The sequence below is a fragment of the Festucalex cinctus genome, chromosome 5, assembly GCF_051991245.1.
Source record: "Festucalex cinctus isolate MCC-2025b chromosome 5, RoL_Fcin_1.0, whole genome shotgun sequence".
Taxonomy (NCBI): Eukaryota; Metazoa; Chordata; class Actinopteri; order Syngnathiformes; family Syngnathidae; genus Festucalex; species Festucalex cinctus.
In genome coordinates this window covers 15,602,022-15,623,776 of record NC_135415.1, presented here as the reverse complement: position 1 = coordinate 15,623,776, position 21,755 = coordinate 15,602,022, and the positions used below count along the sequence as shown (strand labels likewise).

Here is a 21,755-nt window from a genome sequence, read left to right as displayed (position 1 = left end):
GGGCTCCAACTTGACCCACTGTGTGCTTCCTGCTATAGTTGAGCATTTATACTGAGGGGTGCATCTTGTTTCCTGTGATTTTTGGTTGTAGTAGTAGTAGTAGTAGTCGCTCTTATGCCAGAGTTAAGACTGAACGGGGACCAGGGAAAGACCATCGTTCCTGCCTGGCTCTCATTAGCAGCTTTGCAGGAAGACTTTCGAGCAAGCCTTGTTGTTTTTCTCCCTTCTATTTCAGCTGCCACTTTGATTTCATCATGCAAGACCACTGCTGGGTTCACAACCCTTTGAAATGAGCAAAAGGCCTGTAATCCAGTTACCCAAGCTGCAGGCCCACTCCTCGGGTCCTGAGACAAAACCTGCAGCACTAATCCCACTGTCACTTGGAGGAACGCTTTGCTACCTGACTGACGGTGGCAGCCATTTCGAATATTCCCTGTTTAAAAATGTCGCTGGCTGTGGAGTGTCTGACAAAAAGGGGGGGCAAAAAGGGTAGTACGCTGCTTGTTTCTGGAGATGGTCCTTGTAGTTTTTGGGGTGTATTTTTGTTTTCCTTTTTTCAACTCCCTTTCAATTGGATATCATAGAAAAAGGCTTGATGAAAACAAATGTATACTGCACTAAAATCGACACTGTACAGCATAGCATGTTCGAGAGACATGCTCTAGTAAACAACAGCCATAGATATAAATAGGTCAATACGACAAGCTTCTTTTGAACTGCGTACCTACGTTGACGCTAAGCTAATGGCCACACTTTCCATTGCCTTTGACGGGAATATCGCTCCTGCCAACATGGTCGCCACTTAGGTATGTCTGTTAGCCTGACCTAGTCGGTACTGTACTGTATTTACGTGATCTGTAACAGCAGCACAAGCCGGAAATACAGTTTGTACATGTATCGGTCTGTCTGTTGATTGTGCCACTAAATGACAGCAATCATCTCTGGAACTAACAGACTTTGACAACTACTGTACAAAGGGGTATATACTTGGCACTATTTTTCATTGGTTTGTCCATATTATCTGTAAGTGACTTTGAAGACACTATTGAATATGTAATGTAGATATGATGTACTGTATGTGTGAACTGGTGGTTGGTGTTTGTTTACCATATAGAGTAATCGCTAGCACGCTTTGCTAATCGCGATTGCTAACTGTTTAGCGTATTCGGATTTTGTTGGTGTTTAATAAAAATGCTCATGCACAAAAGATAATAAATAATTAGTAGTTATATCCACTCAACCTTTGTGGAGTAACAAAAAATGTAAAATTAAAAAATATTAATAATAAAAATGTAAAATTTTGTACAGAATCAATTTTAAAAAGATTCGATAGTGACAGCCCTAATTCTATTAGTATACACTGTCTCTTTAAGAACACAAATTGTATTTTCATATTTCTGTTTTCATATTCATTATCAGTGGTGCTCTGAAAACAACTTTGAACATGTAGCTTAAGCATGTGTAGCTAAAATAGGATATGCCTTCAGTATGTTTTTTAAGGATTTTTTTTTTTTTAATCAGTACATTTTCTTAACTGGTCTTCTTAACATCTACATCAATAAATTGCTTTCTACTATACTGCAATGTCAATATGAGCAATATCAGCACTCTTCTAGTTGACCCCAGATGGTCTTCTTCAGCACCAAACTCATCCAAACTTGCATTTTTTTAGACCTCCCTTTGTGCACTGGAAGATCATGTTGGAACAGAAACCTCCTCAAACTGTTCAAATGCTCTTCCAAGACATTTGCCTATCAAGTGTAAATGAGGTTTTGTATTGCTTGCGGGGCTTCAGGAGTTCAGGGGGACATTCCCAGCATGTTCACATACGTCACTTTAGAGGAGCCTGAGTGTTTTCCTTTTACTTTGACCACAAGGCAAACAGCTCCAGCCGCAGATAAACAAAACACGAGGAAGGGGCCACACGCCGAGCGGCAGTCCAACAAGATGCACATAAACAGTCCGCCGTTGACTTTGTGTCTGTTTGTGCGAGTCAACAGAACGTTCTGATTACCTAAGGAAAAAAATGTCACCGGAGCTTGATGCTTATGCATTGCATTAAGGGGTGTGTTTTATTCCTCCAACCCCGGCAGCCTAAAGCCTAGCCTAACCTAACCACTTTTGCCACAGGCCCCCACTTTTCAAGGAATACGAGTGGAGGGGGGTAGGAGATAATGGCAGTGGGGGGTGCGGGGATGAGAGAAAGAGCAGAGAGAGGAAAACACAAAACTTGCTGACACGGGGCATAACTTAATTTCCACGGTAGGGGGACAGCTGTGCAGTGTAATCTGCCATGGCAGCCCATTCACACTTCAATGGCAGGCTTGACCCGCCAAGGAAAACTGGAACCACAGCCAGCTCATTCCAACTGAAGGAGGTGCTGACCGGGCCACCATTTATGGGCTTGTCTTAAAGAAACATACCCCTCTTGCTTGTTATTGATGACACACGCACACCCTACCACTCTCACGCGCATGGACACGCATCCACGGAAGGAATTTCTTAACAACTCTTGAGAGAGCATTAAAATATGTATGAATATCACATTACGGTTTTAACAAACCTGTTTTGAATCATTCCAATTGTGGTAAAGTTGTGTTGATTAACAACTCAAAACACCTGTATTTTAAATTATAAAACTGTGCCTTAACAATAAAACAATAATAGACTCAATTAAATAGAATATAAAGAATGATAAAGTTGTTTAAATGCTGCATTTTATTGTGCTGCTCCTGCTGGAGTGCCTGCCTCGGCCACTGGGAGGCAGTATAATGCAGACACAACCAAAGAAGAAGACTTCTACACTGTAATAGTAATTTTTCGTGACGATTAAGAATATACCTGTGAGTAGCGTTATATTACACTTGGGAATAATCAGAAGGAAAAAAAATCAGAGTTAGATTTTATGATGATTAAAACTAAAATTGACATGGGGATTCCACAGTTGCATTCACTTTTTCTTTTTCCTAGCACATTGTTTGGTTCTAACTAACCTTTAGATAACCAAATACTGATGTTCTTTATACGTTTGGTGTTAGTAGGGATGTTGAAATAGCTGTTGCTTAAAAGATTCTAAACCCACAACTGTATATGCTAACAGTTAGCGTGGCAATGCCATTTTCTGTTAAATTAGCATGAAGCTAGCAAGTCGTGCTTAAGGCAACGTTTGGTTGTTTAAATGCACAACGTGTAATTCCCGTTGTTTTAGTTAGATTGTAAACTACAACTGGGAGTAGCAGTAAAGCAAAATGGGCAGTTGATGACTCATATCTCCAAAAACTTAAAAGTCTGGTCACTGGTGTCTCAAGCCAGTTCTGCCAGTTCATAAACTCTTAAGAGAAGATTTTTTTTTTTCCCAAATGAATTAATGAGGGCCAGTGGTCACTAAACATCAATCTCCGGGTCATTTGGTGCAATTTGTTATGTTTTTTTTTTTTTTTTTGCAGACCATGTAAATCATTGATTAGAAATATACGTCAGCAATATATCAGCATTTATTCTCCCCATTCATTCGACTATTACAGCAGCTATCATACTATGGGACTTTCTCGGCATCTTGTTCTTGCTTTTAACCAACTCAGCATTTTTTCTCCAGCACATCTCAGTAATGCATGTTTCAACACGTGGTATGACACTCGGAGTGTAGCTCTAAATTCGGACTTGCCTCTATACTGAAAAAAAAAAAGAAAAAAAAGATTGCTTAAAATTCTGTGATATAATGACAATAGTTTTTCTGCCAATCTGTAAAGCTGATATTTTCCATTGATTAGATCAACATTGGCTAACACTGATGTTTTTCAATGGCTGTTTGTCTGTAAGTGCTCGATTTTTGACTGGCGACCAGTTGACGGCGTGGGCCGCCTTTCGCCCCAAGTCAGCCAGGATCGGCTCCAGCTCACCCACGACTCTAATGAGGACAAAGTGCTATAGAAAATAGACGGATGGATGGATAGCTCTACATTCTTTATTTGCTTTATATGCTAATCTACCTCATATGGCCACAAAGTGTAAGGACAGCCCTCCTCCTCAGGCTTACAAACTTGTCCAATTAGATGGAAGTTTGAGGAGGGGGAAGTTGGGGGATTTAAAGCAACATGTTTTTTCCCCCCTTCTCCTTCACCCCCACAATTAGGTGGTCCAGCACAATCTAATGAAATTCTGAGCCCAGTTTTGCACTGCAAAGATAATGTACAAATTTGATTGAAGGAGATGTTTATTATTGTGGGGGTTTTTTCCCCCCCAGCAGCATAGTGGAATAGATGCGAGTGGATGGACTTGACAACGCTGTAATATGCATGCCAGGCCAGTAGTTGGCGATAAAGATAAAGTGTAAATGATTTTTACTTTTGTACTTGCGTACATTTCAGGCGGTACTTGAATCAGTTGAATCAGTACTTCTTTTACCCAAGTACTTTTGACCAGTGCTGGGCTGGCCATCTGGCATACAGGGCAAATGCCCGGTGGGTTGGCATCTTCTAGAGCCGATGCAGTGCTTTTTAGTTATTGTTAGAGACTGAATACAGACAGAAAACTGGCCCAACATCAGTCAAAATATCAGAGGCAGAACAATGTGTTAGACAGGTATGGTCAGGATTCGGGCCGGGGTGGTGCGCATAAGTCAAAATGCCAGGGTCTTTTTTTTTTTTTCTTTTTTTTTTGTGGTAGTCCAGCCCTGCTTTTGACATGTGTCTGTACTTTTACTTAAATACTTACTGTGAGTACCTTTGCCACTTCTGTGTACATATTGCACAGTCTATATTTTAGCTAATGAGTCGTAGGAATTTTCCTATAAATTGCACCAAATTCAAATGAGTTGTTCGGAAACTATTTGGTGTGATGATGATATTGAATCCCTCTCAGAGTTCCATTGGCACCAGTCCTGTCACAGCATCACTCCAACAACTCCGCAAACTTAAATATGTAAATGTGCTTTCACCCCCAAATGAATAATGAGGCCGTAGCTCGGGAGTTGCAGGGAGTTAATAGTTTGGCTGTGGAAGTCAATAGGGGCCGGGGTCTCACTCCATTAAGCTGACCCCCAGGGCCACGCATTCATCCCTCACACATTCATTTCCTCCTTTTATGCTGCCTGCCAGTGTGAGCGCAGCGCGGGCAGGAGCGTGGGCTCACGCAGGCCGGCCTCTTGCACAGACTGTAGGTCATAAATATGTTGGCTATGCTGTGTGAGCTCGGGCGGCTTTTGTTAAGCCAAACACAAACGGGAGCCTTCAAAGTAATTAATGAAAAGGCAGGCGTGGGACAGAAGACGCTTTGAATGCCAACACACAGCTGAGTTAAGTCTCTTTGGAAGAGCGAGTGCGTGGGTTCCTCGGACTCCCGTACCTTTTGAAATGTTTAATAACATCTTATCTGTTGGGTCGATGCTGTATTGTTCCCTGACACCGCACGTGAAACCGCGTTTTCTCGACAGTGGCTGTGTTGTGTGAAAGCTTGCGGAGGTATTAGTACAGGGAGTCCTCGACTTAAGGCGCACTCGACCTAAGGCGTTTCGACTATACAATGATTATGCCTGGTCTGCCATTTTGGCTCCTCGTTCCGCCATATAGCCCGCATTGTTTTCCCCTCGTCCGCTATTTAGCCCTTCGCTAATGCTAGCGCTGGTACACTTGTGGGGGTGTCGTTGGCTTTTTTGCCCTCTTTTTTTTTTTTTTTTTTTTTTTCCACGTCATGGCCCCAAAGAAGAAGAAAGCTATGTCTTCTATCAGTGTTGGTCCAGCCAAAAGAAATTACCATGGAAACAAAGCAGGACATCATAAAAAGATCGCAGAAAGGAAACACAGACGAACATCGGCAAACACTTGGACTTCGGTCGAACAGAAAAGTGGTTTCAAGCTCTAGTTATGCAACTACAAAACTCTTAACTGAGAACATCCTTACTAAATTTCAATGTGCTGTCCATTGGACAAGTTAATCACCTGCAAAGGAAATTTACTGCTACACATAACGTTTCCAGTCAATTTATAGGTACGAGTGTTTTTAAGACAAATGATTACGACATTGCAAGGTTACGAATAATGCGCAAAGAGCTAGTTTGCACAACAGCGTAAGAATATGTCGTCATGAAGCACAAGGAGCCAAAATCAATTACTAATTGGTTCACATTTATGGCCTAGTAACTTTTTTCATACAAATAGTTCTAATAATTCTTACGTTGGTATTGTGTTAGCAATAGATTACTCCGCGTTTCGGCATACAAGTTTGCTTTACATTGCCACCGTAGTGATGGAAATCCGTAAACCAAGAACCCACAGTACTGAAGTCCTCAGTCTAGACGTTCTCATTGTCTTTGGACTCAAAAGTTGAGTTCCCTTATTTATTTTGTTTTGATTTGTGGCTTTTCTACTCTATACTGAACCTAGTGTTAATTTTATCCGCCATTGTTAAATCTAGTCTCAGTTTTAGTCCAGTTTTTGTTAGTTTTTAGACAGTACCTTCGTGAACCTCTCTCACCTGATGCCTTAAGAGTGCCTAGACTGGTAGGTTGGCAACCTGTTTTTTTGTTTGTTTTTTTGTTTGTTTGTTTGTTTGTTTGTTTGTTTAGCCTAGCGGTTAGCGTACTTTGCTTTCAACCATCGACAATCACTGTATATTAAATCGCTCAAACGACAAACAGTGTGTGATTTAGTGTAATGACTGACCACTGAAATACAATTGTAGCAATATAGTAGATGCACTAACAGCCCAATTGCTTCACGTGTCATTTTCTACTTGTTGCTAGGCAGAATTAATGTTGGGCAACAAGCGGCATGCTCATTGCTCTGTTTCCAAAGTTAGGTGTGACAGCAAATTTTGCCAGGCCAACTTTCGCCAGCGGCCGAGCTTCCCGTCCGACATTGTCAGTCTTTCACTCCTTAATGTCATTTTAACAGTGCTTCCGTTGTCACTAAATTACTGTTGTTGGTCACTGCTATTTTTAAACATACAAGGAATTTGTCTATGGTGGTTCAACTCACTTTAGAACGACAACTAAAAAGTCACTATAGCCACAAAATCTACTTTTAGGACGTAAACACACGTGAGATTCATTAAGTGTTATAAAATGCGTAATCAAAGCCAAATGTCCAAATGATGCAGGGTGACATGTTTGTGCATTTCAGTTGCCAAAATAAGTTGAATGAAAAAAAGTGTGTGCGAAAGTGATTGTAAGCGATCTGTGTATTCAGCAGATTAGCCCCTGATCTCTGTAAGCTTGCGTCCATTCACTGGGCTGGTCGAGGTCACTTTCTTTCCCGTTGTGTTCTCCCGCGGTGGCATTTGTAAACATCTTCAAGCGAAATCCTGAGAGCAAACACATCCCAGCCGAAGGTCGCCGGCAGGCTGCACTTCACCTCTGAGTGCAAGGAGGACGTCTCTGTTTAAGGTCTGAGCAGGCCAAGGGAAATGTGTGTTTTTTGTAAACTGACACGTTTGCAGTTTTACGTGGCTCACATGCTCCCCAAAATAACCTTTTTGCCCCTAAAAAAAACACACTCTACAATTGTTTAGGTCCTCAGCAAGTACAATTCCAAGGTCTGCGTCTTTTGTTTCCTAAATTCTGAGTCTCAGTGGCACAAAAAAACAAAACAAAAACATGCATCAGACATGAAGCTAAGCACATAATGAATAATCCCCACTTTTGGCTGCAAAAAGGCCGCACAATGGTCCAGTTTAGTGAAGCAGCCCAGAGCAAGGCCACTGATTCAGGGTCATCAATAAAGCCCTCTTTGTACTTGCGTTGACAATGGAGCAGAGCAGCAAGGTTTTCACATGTCACTTCTTTTTTTTTTTTTTGGATGAATTTAATGCAGAATCTAAAATTAGGAAGTGCAGCCATTTGAGGTCACAGCACTGCTGTGCAAGCGGGTCTTCACAGTCACAAAATAACACATATATATATACAGCAGGGAATCAAATTTCCTTTTGAGGTTTAAAATGGGCAAATATTTTCACAAGTCGCGCAGTCTGCAAAAAAGTATTGCTGTGTGTAAAATGCTAGATTTAAATGTGAGACTAAAACAGTAAGAAAAACCCTCCCCTCCTATGTATGTGAATCTTTAGGAAATACTATTTGGGTCACAACGAAGAGAGCAAATTACAGTACGAGGTTAAAGTCATATTATGATAATAAAGTATAGTTTTTGAGGAAAAAGTAATACATCTTTGAGAAAACAATTTGTACACATTCAAGGAAAAATGTGTTTATTTTCAAGACTAAAATTGCAATAATGCAAATAAAGTTTTATATTTGGTAAACATTTTTAATTAATTTTTTTAGATTAATGTTGCAATATTACGAGAAAATAAGTCATGTTACACAAATGCTTTGGAGAAAAAAAATGCAACTTGGAAAGTTAATAATCAAGTGCAGAAAAAAATCTGACTGACACCAAAATAGTATTTCATTTCATGCTCGTAATATCCTGCCTTTATTCCAAAAAATATGCATTTTTTTTTATCTAGAAAATATACAACTTCCAACTTTGCTATTGTAATATTAAACCTTTGATCTGAAAAAGGGCTTTTACCTCAAACAAATGTGACTTTATTCTCATATGATTACGATTTTGGTCTCGTATAACGTTTTCGCCATTAAGAAAAAAAAAATATTGTGTTAATTTTTCATCCTTTGTCCTAACTATCCCTCATAGTACAGAAAAGTTGACACATATTTTTGGTGAAGACTTCAATAAGAAACAGAGAACAAATAAGTTTAAGTCGGTCCATTTGTGTCTCTGGGTAATGCAGGACATACATGAGAGAAAGTGAACAGATGTAAGATCTACGATGAAAGAGGGAGTGATATTTTATTTATTTATTTTTGGTATCTGTGGAAGAGAGGCTAGCACACATGGTGTCGAGTCTCAAACAACTGAAAATTGCTTGTTGTGTTCCCGCCCTCCCTGTTTACGGGATTAGAAAAGAATGACAAAAAACAAATGAATATTTTGACATGTTAGGAAATACTGTATGAAATTGATTTCTTGTTGATAGTTTGACGCCACATGCTTTAGATAGTTAGCCTAGTTTAGCTTAGCTACACTAGTGTGCATAGTTTAGCTAAGCTAAGCCAAGCTAAGCGTCTGTAGCCCAGTTAGACCTATTTCTGGTCAGAAATAGCTTCAACAACACCAACCAAGAAGGGTCAAAATTATGAATAGAAATATACTGTAGGCCTACATAGCATTAGTCAACCAAAATATTAGTTACCAAATAAAACGTTGCCTAAAACGTTTTATTGGCTAGCAGCATGTTGTACTGAAATACTATGGGGCATTCCTGTCCTGGAAGTTATTATTTGATAACGTCACGACCTACTGGGTGACAAACTTTGAACAATGTGTATATGTACAATAACATGTAGGCAACTTTTAAATGGATTGTTCTGGATGAAACTAGATCAGCAATTCTTTGCAGGACTGAAGCGCCTGTAGTGGATCAGCCAGCCTGACAGTTCAGGGTTAGCAGTGGAGCACCTCTGGAAGCAGCTGTTTCTCCTCAGATACCCAACCTCCATTCACGGACTCAACACGGAAAAAGGTGAGTGTATTATCAATATCAACAAAGTTGGTTTTGATTGTGTTTTGAAAACTTCCTATGAGGGGGCATTACCTTTACATGACTTAATGTTTTACAGAAAATGGATGGACAGATTGATGAAGATGTACATAGTTGTCTCAGCTCAACTTTATTTATATAGTGGTAGCCTATATTAAGGTTCATGAATGCATTTCCTGTTATGGGTTAGCATTAGCTTTAAGCTAGTTGACTTGAGGCTAATCTGTGTGCTTGTTTTAAACACATGTAATTGTACTTGTTTTATGTAAAAGGAATGCTCTATACTCATCAGTTAAAGAGGAAGTCAATCCCTTTTATTTATTTATTTTTTTTTACATTTTCTATGCACAATAACTTATTGTCAAGAAATGGTGATGGTTGACTTCCACTTGAAATGTTTGTCCTTGATGAGCATAATCCAAAACCTAATTTAGTGTTGTATAATTCCGAGAAACGCCGCAAAGAACCAGGTTGTCTTTTTGACTAAACCGAGATAGTGAACCACAAAGGCTCAAAGTGCATTTGTTGTGCAATGGATGTAAACAGTTTGACGCGTGTGTGAACCTACAGCTGCTCCCGTGGCAGCAGGCAAAGGGACAACATCATTCATGCTATAAAACAAACCGTTTCACTCGTTCTACTGAACAATCAGCATCAGTCAGGTCAGCGTTGTTGGGAATTGTTGCACTCAATACTCTCCTGTGAGTGTGTGCGTGTGTTTTTTCACGACACGAGGATTTATGGGGCAGGAAATCAGTGGCGGATTTTCAAAACCAAACACTTAATGTAGGGTTTATGTTTTTTAAATGCAAGTGGCACTGCCTGGGGAGAAGATCTACGACTTCCCTCATCGCTCAAGAAGTGTCGACAAAACCCAAAAAGGACGTCTTTGTCGTCCATTTGGGTGGCACAACGCCTCACCCGAGGCATTCACGGCCGCGCTCCGATTGTCAGGTCTCGTCTTTTCTTTGCGCGAAGCTCAAAAGGGCTTCTTCTCGTCAGACTATCTGCGCCCGAGGCGACAAATTGAAGAACTGTCTCATTCCTCCGCGGCCCGGCTCGTTTTACAAGCGCCCCTCGGCGGAGTATCAGCTTCCAGAGGGTCCTTGGCCTTTGTTTGGAGAGAAGGAAACAACAGCTGTTGCTTTCACAGGATTTCTGAACTCAGAGTCCTTGTGCAAGGGGGGAAAAAAGCCCTCTTTTTTTTTTTTTTTTCACTCTTTTAAAACAAAAACCTCTTCTTTTTGCCAAGGAACCAGCACTACCAGCGGAGCTTTTTGTCCAATGTCGCTCTCTCACTTATACAGCAGGCGAGGTAAACTCTCAGGTTGTTCACCTGTTTCATTATGAGCGGCGATGAAGGACACAGTCAGAATTCTCTTCCAATTATTGTGCCATCGAGCCTCCTGCTTGCCCTCCGTCCACCTGCTGACAGATTTGCTCAATGAGTCCCGGCCTAGGAATGTTAATCAGAGAATGAGACATGTTGCTGGATATTTGGCCGGCCGCCCTCTCGGCGGGCCCCTTCAACAGGTGGCCTTCTTGTCTCTGTGGAACAGATCGCATCGCAGCACTCCGTTACATGTTAAAGACCCTGGAAATGAGATTTGACGGGGGAAAAAATGAAATGCGATGTCTTCGCAGTTACTCTTACACCATGAAGAAATCAACATAAAATACATTCAACTCATCACGATATATATATAAAAAACAAAACAAAAAAACGACAAATAATTGATGCCTCCTTAAGAATGTTTCTAATGGTTACTGTCTTGATTCGTACACCAGATCCACATTTGCATATTCGCTTACCATTCAACCATCCATCCATCCATTTTCTGAACCGCTTACTCCTCACAAGGTTCACGGGGGATGATGGAGCCTCTCTCAGCCGGCTTTGGGCAGTAGGCGGGGTACACCCTGAACTGGTTGCCAGCCAACTGCAGGGCACACAGATACAAACAACAATCCACACTCACAAGCACACCTAGGGACAATTCGGCGCGCCCAATTAACCTGCCATGCATGTCTTTGGAATGTGGGAGGAGACCGGAGTACCCGGAGAAGACCCACGCGGGCACGGGGAGAACATGCAAACTCCACCCAGGAAGGCCGGAACCTGGACTCGAACCCGAGTCCTCAGAACTGGGAGGCGAGCTTACTAACCACTCGGCCACCATTCAACCAGTGAATCCCAAATCAATTTTACTGGGTTGCTCATTATTAGGGGTGTCAAAAAAATTTATGTTGTGATATATCGGAATATTACAGCGTGCAATTCTCGTGTTGATTCAATATTCAGCCAAAGTGATGTTTAACTCTTTGACTGCCAAACATTATGCAAAAAACAACCCGAACAATGCCAGCCGATTTCGAGCATTTTCACTCATCTTTCAACAAAATATTGTGCACTACGACTACATAAACACAAAAGAAGTGTTTCTACCTTATTCCGTTCTTTAGTAATCACCATTCGAAAATAGGTAATTTCAGTGACATAAGCGAAAATAGAAAAAAAAATTGAGAAAACAAGCTTTTTGTGAAAAGATACATTTTTTGCACAACAGTGACTTTGACAATATATATATATATATTTTTGTTTATTGACGCTGTGTGAATTAGATTTAATGTGACATAGGCTTTGTTCATTCACGTCATCCTTGAAAACGTTCGATTTCATCAGATTTGTCATGTTTCATTGTAATTTCATAAACCGTGAGCCCATTGAAAAAATACGATGCTGCCATCTGCTGGCCATAGTTAGTGGCTGTTTTGGGATTTCACAACCCCAATGACAAGACGTTGCACTGCCCATTGAGAAAAAAAAAAAAAATTAGTAAACGTCAATTAACGTTTATGGCTGCATTCATTAGGATTTTAGCATACGTCATTAAACGTTTTTGGCGGTCAGAGTTAAACATCAATTTTTAATGGAAATATGCAACTAAACGTTTTACTTAGAGTTAGGGTTTACACTTTAAAGGGATATTTGACTCATTGAACAATTTTAATCAGTGAAAAGTTCATATTTTGTCCAGAATGAATTTTATAACTTCCTTATTTTTCATGTACAATTAGTACTTTTTAAAAAGTTATTTTTCTACTTGGTGTGGACTGATGATGACATCACCTGTGCTGAGGAAGTAGCTAATGACCAGTCATGGCTCACCTGTTTTCTGGGTTTGGTCAGTCAACTGAGCCATGATTGGTCGTTACCTACTTCCTCAGCACAGGTGACGTCGTCATCATCAGTCCACAGCAAGTATAAAAATTACTTTTTAAAGGTATCAATTGTACATGAAAAATAATTAAGTTACCACATTAATTATACACAAAATGTTAACTTTTTACTGCTGAAAATGGTTCAATGAGTCAAGTATCACTTTAAGCATGGAAAAATGTTATATTAATGGAACATTAAGCCTTAATATTTTTATTTCAATGCTGTTCAAATATGAAACAGACTGCAACCTGTTTGCTAAATACAGTGGCTCACAGTTATAAGCCAGAGATTTCAGATAAATACATTTTCATACAAATATTACAGTGTGATGTAAAAGTTTACTGATGAGTATTTTTTAAATTTGAGTAAAAAAAAACAAAAAACTTATAGATTTGTATCGGGATTAATTGGATGAATCGTGATACGGATTGAATCTCCAGGTACTAGGCAATTCACACCCCTAATTATACTTTTGTCGAAAGACACCTCATAGTCCAAAAAATGCCAAATGCAATATCATCATAATGGTATCCATTGTCTCTACTCTAGTTTTATCTTAATTCATTTGCTGTCTTTGACACCCGTAAGCGGGTACACCCATTCGAAGCCGCAAGCCTCAGAAGCCGACTGTTCATCCGTCGTTTGTTGTCAGTGTGATAGATCGGCGGGATTGCGCAGACAAAAGAAGCCGAGAAGGCAGCCGAGGGATGAGCGATGCCTCCATATTTAATTGCCCAAGACAAAAGCCTGCGGTAACTGTGCTGTAACTGTGAAATGTGATGTTTTTGTTTGTGGTTTGGCTGTGACAGGAGATGCTGTGAAGATCTGACTCTGGCTTTCTCCGACAGTAGACTGCAGTAACAATGTTATTTATTTATTTTTTTATTTTTTTTATTTTTTATTTTTTTACATGTGGTTAGAGGGGTAAATTTATCATGTAGCTGAAGGGCCCTCAGGGATAATCATAATTATTATACAATACTCGCTAATTGTAGAGTTGCTGAGAAAACCACAATGTTTAGTTTTCACACTTGTAGCAGGTGACGAGGAGCTGTTGATATCTGTTTGATGGTGTTAAACAGCGTAGAAGAAAGATGTTGTGAACTCACGCGAGTCATTCATCAGCGAGACTGCTGAAAGCTTTCTTCCTTCTGCCAAACGAAACAAATGAAACAGGTTTCCGATCATAGCCAAGGAGAATCACATCTTTTCAGTTAATGCCAGATCTCGCGGGCTGTCTTGGTTTGAAATCAAACATTTTTAATCATGTTTTTGAATTCACCACTTTCAGCGGATTATTCTTAACTCGTTCACTCCCAGCCATTTTCACAGAAGCAATCCCGTTCGCTCCCGGCTGTTTTACTGGATTTTGACTGATTTTGCAAGGCCCACAGAATATTGTGTTCTATTGCTATAAAAACGTGGAACCTATCAAAAGAAATATTAAAGTCTTTTCTTTCGTCAGGAATTTTTTTTTTTTTTATCTCTTTCTGTTTTGCAGCAATTATCAGTACAATATAGCTAAGTTAAATCAGTTTTCATACATTTTTTTAGAATTGTAATTGAGCTCGTCCGCCTCCCAGTTCTGAGGACTCGAGTTCGAGTCCAGGCTCGGACCTTCCAGGGTGAAGTTTGCATGTTCTCCCCGTGCCTGCGTGGGTCTTCTCCGGGTACTCCGGTCTCCTCCCACATTCCAAAGACATGCATGGCAGGCTAATTGGGCGCTCCGAATTGTTCCTAGGTGTGCTTGTGAGTGTGGACGGTTGTTTGTCTCTGTGTGCCCTGCGATTGGCTGGCAACCAGTCCAGGGTGTACTCCCCAAAGCCAGCTGAGATAGGCGCCAGCACCCCCCGCGACCCTTGTGAGGAATAAGTGGTCAAGAAAATGGATGGATGTAATTGAGCTTTTTTTTCCAACATGGCACTGGTTGATCTCCTTTCCTCTGCTGCCACAAAGTAAGTTCTGTATGCTCTAGAATAAAAACAAAAACAAAAAACAAACAAAAACGTATGAATACGTCTTTGGGACACTTGAAACATTTAAAATAAAACATATTTATACGTTTTTGGGAGTAAATGAGTTAATTTTGAGAAGAGGGAAAAACCGTCATTTCATTGGCTGACGCTCGCGTTTCAGCGAGTACATACGCATTTTCGGCGAGCTCTTTATGACGCAAAGCCTCAAAAAAATACACGGAGCTGTTTCCATTTGTGTGCAGCATAACAGCTAAATGCTGTTTCACCATGTTTGCTTCAAACACCGGGCTCCACTATAAGCCAGTACCAAAAACAAATTGGCTGGCAGTATAAGGCAACATTGTTTGTTTTAAACACACAAGGTGGTAATACGTTTTGTTTTATGATTAATTTGAAAGAAAACGAGAAACAGCATGAAGCTTCTTTCAGCAAACAGCTGCTTATTGTGACTTTAATTGAAGCCATCGAACAAGTAATATTAAAAAATAAACGACTGAAATCTTTATCGCAAAGGCGAAAGCTTCCAAAAAGAAGAAAGTCTTGAACGAAACCTGCCGACATGCTAACAGTCGCTGCTTGCGCGCACCGTTGCAAGCCTGCTCCGCTCAGTGAGATACCGCCTTAAACCTCACAGCTGTTAAACAAACAAAAAGCTTAATGAGAGGAGCAGAGGTCGCACAAGCTCTTTTTTATCTCTCTTTTGCTTTTATAATCTTGGAACCTGTCAGAAAACCCACCATTTGTTCCTTTATTTACATCGCCTTAAAGTAATTGTTTTGTACGCGGGGTTATTTTTTTCCCACCTCTGGCATTCCGATTTTTGATTTTTATTTTTTTAAGCAAATGGCTTCCCAATGCTGTCACTTTCATCTAGTGAGCAAACGTTGCTTTCACCTCACAGTATGTCAACAAAGCGACGCGCGTTCGAGGAATTAAGAGCAATCAAAGGTGGTGAGCGTCAAATAAAACGTTCAGATCTCCTCTTAAATCCCCTCACAAGTAAGCGTTGCTCAACGGCAGCCAAAGTAAACTGCCTCGCCTTGCACCTTGAAAGCAAGCAGCACATAGTGTTACCCGCCGCACAAATCCCCCGCAAAGCTCTTTGTTTGAAAAGCTATTTTCAATGGGAACTGCACTGTAAAAGATAAGTAATTATCCAAAGCTGGCTTATAAAGGAAGAAAAGATTACGCTGCAGGTCGCCCTGGTGGGTTTGTTAGTGTAGGGAAGGCGGCGGTGGAATTGTAACCAGGTGTGTGTTTGGCAAGTTTATGCTGTTTTGTTTTAAGCAAACAGAGTAAAGCGGTGGACAAATCAATTTGAAAACTAAAGTGAGGAAACTTGTTGATGCAACTGTTGAAAAGCCAGATTGCTTCCACTTTGGAGTCATTCACACTAGTGTTAATTTCGTCAATGAAAACTAAAAAATGAAAAAATTTCGTCAACACACCTTTTCCACTGGACTAAAACTAGACTAGACTAAAACCCTCATTCATAAACTCATTAATAACTGGGACTAAAATCAGTCTGCATTTTTGTCGACGAATGAAGACGAGATGAAAATGTACTTTACTTAATACAAACTGGACTCAAATCTATGGACATTTTAGTTCATGAACAAAAACAAGATTATAGATTTGTGTAAAATCTTGTCTTTGCTAATCTGTCACTGTGACACTGTCATGTGACACACCCCTTTTAAAATGTACAGCTTGTGAGTGCAGCATGCAAAATCTGGTGCGAAATGGAATTTATTGTTGACATTTTTTTCCCCTTTCTTCCTTTAAATTTTTATTTTATTTCAACTTGGTTTTTTTTGGGGGGGGTTTTACACTTGTAATGTTTTTATGTTTATATGTTCAAAACTAATAAACCAAACCAAACATGCACAAACATATGGATTCATAGTGGATTCACAATGAAAAGCTAAAATAAATTATAGTTAGAACGTAATCCAACGGCTATAACGTTCCAACAATAATATTAATCCGACCGCTAACTAATGCTGGCTAACTTACTAGCTCATATCATGGAGCCGTAGTAGCCACTGTAATTGTATGTGACGTTGTTTTTCAACAAAAAGTTGAGAGAAAATCGTATGTGAAATATTTTAGGTCCAAAATGTTCAACATAATCTGCTGATCAAAAAAAATAAAAAATAAAAATATAGGGATAAAATGACTACAACTAGACTAAAATGTTGACAGTTTTGTTGACTAAAATTAGACGAATAAAATTGTGTTTACTTGGACTAAAATAAAGACTAAAATGCTCAATTTATAGTCGGCTAAAAATGGACTAAAAAAATGGGATGAGGTTGACTAACTATGATTAAAAACGAAGAAGCGGGATTAAAACTGGAATAAAACTGAGACTAAATTTAAAAATGGTGAATAAAATGAACACTAATTCGCACATAAGTAAAATCTTCCATTTCAGACAGAGAGGTGTGCGCTACGTATATCAGGGAGCGCTTGGCATGCATGCAGGAGGTGAAAGCAGTGAGAGAGCACACTTACAAGTAAGTGAAAACAGAGGACAAGTCTGATGTGGCCCAATTTAGAACGCTGAGATTCTTGGAGGGGAGAGTCCTGCGAAAGCCAATCGCGTCGCATGATGCTGCACCACAGGAAATGGACTCCAAATCCTGCTAGTCCGCTTGAAGTCTTTTTACTGTGACAGACGTTGGAACCCAACCCAACGAACGGCACAAAATCACATCAAGACTGAAGGACTGAAAAGAAATCTTCTAATTCTCCCTGCACGTCCAGTATCAGTTGGTAAAAGACCCGGTTAAAGTTTACTGCCAAACTTAACCATAGAACAAAGAGAATTACTGCACACATTATGTATTCAAAACAACACTACCCTAAAATGGACCTTTAGCTTAATGCTAGCATATCATGGAAAACGGCATTGACATGCTAACAGTTTGCATCAAAGTTACGCATGTTTAAGCACAAACAGGGTTGAAATAGTTCTGGAATTTTCATCATAGTTTGTTTTCATTTTATTAAATAAACATCACGGTCAACAAAATTCAACAAAGATATCATTTTAAAAACACTTGGAAAATGATCATCCACAAATCAAATGCAGGTACTGCAACAGTCCACAGATTTCGTTTTTTAAAAAGCATTTTATTTTTAATTTCATTATTTTTTTCAATTTTAGTTTTAGTTATTTTGTTTTCGTTAATTCACAATAATTAGAGATATGCAATTTAGCAATAGGCATATATTTACTTTCCTCTATGAAAAAATGACTATTACACCAACTTACTGAGCCACAGTAGTAGAAATATTCTTCTTCTTGTTTATTAGCTGCATGACTGTATTATACTGCCTTCCAGTGGCCAAGGTGGGCACAGCGGCACAATGAATTTGAATTGTTCTCCATTGTTGTTGTTTGTTGTTGCACTCAATTGAGATTGTTTTCATAGTCTTACATCACATTATACAAAAGGACAACCGACTATCGTAAACCATAAAAATCGACAAGAGATTAAGCGTAGACTGTCACAAGAGAAGGTTGTTTCAAATCTTGCTAGCAGTTTTAAAACGGCAAGTGCCCACTTTATGAACCTGGATTGGGATTCTAACAGACTTTTTCAAACACTTGTCTGTATATAGAAAATGAACCATTTTAATTGCAGAAAAAAAATGTTATGTGGCGCTGCACTAAAGCGCGACACTGCCAACTAATGGCCTGGCATGCATATGACAGCTTTTCAGATTCATGTCCTCCTTGTAGACCTACCGACATTCCAACAGATTGGATTAATTTGCTGATGGGAGGTGGCTTCTTCGTAAAACACACAAAAACTCCATTGAACAATCTCCACGTTCACCTTCACCAATGAGAAGTCCATCCTAATTCCAGATGGAGAGCAGCCAGGCCAAAAGAGATTAGCTCACCACTGACGAGAGAAAGACGCTGGCCAAGGCAAACCCGCACTCGTGTTTAAGGACATTTTTCCTCTTTCAGACCACAGACTTTCCGGCGGTGGCTTTGCAAGCGGTCGTCTGTGTGTGTGTGTGTGTGATTATATGTGCCCGTACACGTTTTTTGTTTTTGCTTTTTTTTTCCGCACTAAAACTCACTCTAATAAGTGTTTTAATTCAAATTGCATGTTGAGATGTTTTTAGGGGGGCTTTGATGTGTTACTATGGCCCGCTTTGGAAGAACAACCTAATTACAAATTTACGATTAGCGGGTACTCAGTTTTTTTTTTTTTTTTTTTTTTCATGTGGGATTACCTCATGTGTTAGAAAATCACCTGCAGGCACAAAGCTCAATACAGTGATTAAAACAGCAACTTTTTTTTTGTTTGTGTTACTTACCGTCGTGTCATTCTGGGGCAGGAAAGCGAGAAAATCTTGCCAGTCATTTTTTTGTGATTGAATTTTATACACGGAAATGCCTTCAAATTTAGATGATGGATGTGTAAAAAATGTGGTTTTATAGAATAGTGGTCGAACATAAGAACGTTAAACAGAACCCATTACTTTTTTTTTTTTGGTTGACCACCTGAATCCAGTGTTGAAAAATCAAACAATTAAATTTTTGCAGAGGATGTTGTGTGCAACCCGAGTTATGCTTCAAGAATTGTGAAAGTGATGATGCTCTCTAGCATGTTGGGAATATCACGTTTTACCCCTTTGTAGTGTTTTTTTTTTTTTTTTTTTTGCAGATGGCCAGCTGTGAGTCGTTTGGTCGGCCATGGGAAATCTCCCTCCCCATTAGCTTGTCTCCTGCCCTTAGTCGCCTCTGTTATCTTGTGGCGGGGTCCAGGGAAAGAGTAGTCCTCCAATAAATACACTCAAATATTTCCTGATGAATGCAGTCTCCGATTCAAATCTGCTTTTGTGATATCTGAGAACACGGGCCTTGTTGCAGTCCAAGTCCAAGTATCTTTGGCCACATACTGTTTAAATTAAAATGAAAATTTTGTGAAGGTGTTTTTGCATAAATGTGCTATTAGCATAGTATTAATGTGTTATTAACATGTTATTAATGTGTTATTAACATGTTATTAATTCTAAAATGTGGCCAAAATGAAAAGAAATAAAAAAATAAGACATTTTGCAATCTACTGTCACCTTTTGGTTAGCTGACTTTCACGACTTGACTTGATCATGATCATTGTGCCCCGCAACATAAACTAAGCAAGACACCAGATTTCCCATGCAACGATTGGCCTTTGCATTGTGGCAAGACTTGTCAACTCTTTTGGTGAGCGCTATAAAAGAAACGATACTTGAGAGGCAGCATGCTGACTCTTTATGTGCGGTTATAAAGACTTTATGTGACCGAGGACGGCCATCTTGGACTCAGCGCTTTTCTCTGCATGACGTCAGAAGGTCACCAGCCAACTTAAATTTAGTACCACCAGCTGGTGTCGTAACCAAGAACCATTGCGTTTACGCGGACCAAAGAAAAATGTTGCACAATACGTCTTCGTTTAACATCTGCCTTTTAGTTTTACTTTTTTTTTTTTTTTGGTTGCAAAACCGTCATTCAAACTCAGTGTGAACTTGTGAACAGCCAAAGACCCGAGTCTGTTTTACGTCGCCTCATTTTTTTTTGTTTGCTTGCTCATCCCGCTTCTTCCCTGACACAGCAGCAGACATTCTTCGCCACAAGTGGAAGATAGCAGCAACGTGAGATGCTCCGATAAGACGAGATTGTCATGACATGCATGTTGTCTCTCTCCGCACTTCATCATTTAGTCTGAAAACAAAACACTGGTCTTGTTCCTCTTTTCTTTTCTTTTTTTTCATGGAATGGAGTGCGTCCGCGCGGCGCTCGCCAAACCAAAGTGGACATAGTCGCGCCACATGCGCTATTTTATTGTGATAAAAACAGATGTTGGGAAAGCAAAAAGCGAGGTCAAAGTCAAAAGTGAGCTGTAGGAAGCTGACACGGCCCGTTTCAAACATGTTCTGCCTCAGGGAGCGTTTGCCAGCTGCTTTTCATAACGCGTCCCCCCAGCCCAGCACGTACTGTACAGTAGGTTATTAAAAAAGTCTCCCAGCAAAAGGCCTTCCTTCAGGTTCTCAATGTGGGCCTTTAAAATACTTGACTTGGTGATTTTTAATTTCCTCTGTCTGCAACTTTTTCAATTTCCTTCAATGAAAGTCTCCATGTGCTCAGCATCATGCCGGAGATGTGCCACGTTGATGGCGCTCGTCTTAACTCTATCGCGTTCACAAGCCATTTAAAATCTGGCAAGACTAAGGTTATTGTAGTTAAGTAAAACTAATGGAAAAAAATTAAATTCAAAAAACAATTTCGTTAACGAAATAATATAAAAACGAAAATGCTTTCTAAAAAACAAAAACTAACTGAAACGACATTTTATGTTTACAAAACTAAAACTAACTAATAATTATAGGAAAAATGTCCTTTGTTTTAGTCTTTGGTAATTAATTTAATGCATGAGCCTTTGGGGATGATTTTAAATGTGATTTTAAGTAGATTTATTTTGATATTAACAGAAGTGATGTCATCTAGCAGCAGCCAATAGAAAAGCACCTTCAGATGACGTTGCTCCTATGGTGCTTTTTAAATATTGCGCACATGTAATACACATTTCTTTTAAGAATTCATGCTGAAACTAACTAAAACTAAGCATTTATTAAATAACTAAAACGAATAAAAACGAACAGAACCACACTGAAAACTAATTAAAACTAAGTAAATTTAAAAAAACAACTAAAAAAGAAATAAAAACTAACTAAAATGAAAAATTCCAAAACTATAACAACCCTAATCAAGTCCCTATTAAGTGGATTTTTTTTTGTATATACATTGTACATGTTATATGTATATATATATATATATATATATATATATATATATATATATATATATATATATATATATATATATATATATATATATATACTCAGTGTAATAATTGCACATCTTTATTTTTGTGTCAGGTTTAGTCTAGTTTACCATGTTTTTATAAATCAATTAATTTAATGTATTATTATTA

General features: G+C 39.3%; 1 protein-coding gene across 2 annotated transcripts in view; it reads left to right on the top strand.

The window, feature by feature from the left end:
* Window positions 1-21,755, top strand: part of gas1a (growth arrest-specific 1a) — an 89,412-nt gene that overhangs the window by 58,351 nt on the left and 9,306 nt on the right. Inside the window, exon 3 of one of the 2 annotated variants that reach the window (XR_013283752.1) lies at window positions 9,415-9,537. The gene's annotated coding sequence lies outside the window, so the exon portion shown is untranslated. Of the gene's footprint in view, window positions 1-235; window positions 376-9,414; window positions 9,538-21,755 lie in introns of those variants that run through there. The other variant, XR_013283753.1, reaches the window with a different exon arrangement.